Source organism: Octodon degus, unplaced genomic scaffold (genome assembly GCF_000260255.1).
Source record: "Octodon degus isolate 3935 unplaced genomic scaffold, OctDeg1.0 scaffold00122, whole genome shotgun sequence".
NCBI lineage: Eukaryota > Metazoa > Chordata > Mammalia > Rodentia > Octodontidae > Octodon > Octodon degus.
This window is the reverse complement of record NW_004524698.1, coordinates 721,536-723,523: the sequence shown is the minus strand read 5'-3', so window position 1 is coordinate 723,523 and position 1,988 is coordinate 721,536.

Below are 1,988 nucleotides of genomic sequence, written 5' to 3'. Positions count from 1 at the left end.
TAGGGCCAAAATGTTGGCTTTCCTTGCAGCCCTCCTTTTTCTATAATTTTGGTCTGAAAACAGGTTATTAATCCTCCAGAGAATAAGTTATTGTTATTATCATACAATCTGGGCTCTTAAGCTTAACCTCACTATCTGTTTGAATATCAAACATCTTAGGCATAACATGGAACAGGTATTTTTCATCAAGTATTGATATGTTGAACTTTAAGTCCCTATAGAGTATGATGAAAAAACATTTAAAAATTAAGATATATTTTAAAAATAGGCATAAATAATTATATAATTCTTATGTTTACATGTAAGTCCAATAATCCAATCATATACAACCTTGAAGCAGGCCAGACCCACAACATTCCTTTTCCTGTCTCCTGCCTTCATTCACCACTCCCTTCTTTTTGAACATTCATCTACCTGAGAGACAGCACAGCAACAACTGGCATGTCATGACAAGCAGCCCATATTCAGAAGACCAGAATGACAGGCACTCCAAACATGAACCTACTATTACAAATTGCCATCTTCAATGCAGTTGCTTAGTTTACAGGTGTCAGTATATGTAGTCAGGGTGAGAATCTTTCCAACTAACTGCTAGATTCAAAAATATTCTGAAGATTCTCAAGATCATTGCCTTGCCCATCTTCTACATATAACTGTATGGCTTGTCCCTGTCATGTTTCCTAGCTCTTCTTCTTTCCCTCTATTAATTAGTTAGTCCTCAAGTTCTGGCTTTCCTTTTACTTGTATTTTACCTTTCTATTTGTATTTCTTCTTCTGAGTTCTTACACTAGGGAAACTATACGATATTTACCCATGTGTATCTGGTTTATTTCACTTATGAGTGTATCTTCAAGTGGCATCCACTTCAATAGAAAGGCTTTGCATTTATCATTCTTTATAGCTGAGTAATACTCCATTGTATAAAAATACCACATCCTTTTCATCCATTCCTCAGGTGATGGGCATCTTGGTTGTTTCCAAGATTTGGCTATTACAAATTGTGCTGCTATAAACATAGGCACACATATATCACTATGATATGATATTTTCATATCCTGCAGGAAAATTCCCAGTAGAGGAATAGCTGGTTTAAAGGGGATTTCCAGCCCAACTTTTCTAAGGAGTCTCTACACTGATTTCCAAAATAGTTGCACCAGTCTACACTCCTAGCAGCAGTGGAGAAAGGTTCCTTTTTCCCCACAGCCTCTCCAACATTTGTTGTTGGGTGATTTCTTTATGTCAGCCATTCTTTCTGGGGTCAGATGATATCTCAACATTGTTTTAATTTGCATTTCATGAATGGCTAGTGATGTGGAGCATTTTTTCATGTATTTATTCGCTTCTTTAAGTTCATCCTCTGAGAAGTGTGTGTTCATCTCAGATGCCCATTTCTGGATTGCGTCTTTAAATTTTGGGGTCCTAGTGTTTTTTAGTTCTTTATAAATTCTAGAGAGCAGACCTTTGTCTGAGTAATGATTTGTCATGATTTTTTCCAAATTTGTGGGTTGTCTTTTCACTTTGTTGGTAATTTCTTTCAATGTGCAAAAACTTCTCAGTAAGAGCAGGTCCCAGTTGTTAATTCTTTCAAGTGTTTCCCGTGAGATTTGATTTTTTGTTCATGAAGTCTTTGCCTACCCCTATGTCTTCAAGAGTTCCTCCTACTTTCTCTTCCATGAGATTTAGTGTCTGTTTTAATGTTTAGATCTTTAATCCTTTTTGACTTTAGCTTAGTGTATTCTTGTTGCTCTTGATAAAATTGTCAGGACCATGTTGAATAAGAGTGGAGACTGTAGATAGTCTTGTCTTGTTCTGGGTTTTAGAGTAAATGCTTTCAGTTTTGGGGCATTTAGTATGATGTTGGCTGTTGATTTGTCATAGATGGTTTTATCAGATTGAGATAAACACCATCTACTCCAAATTTATGTAGGACTTTTATCATGAATCTGTACTGGTCTTTGTCAAAAGATTTACCTCCATCTGTTGAAATG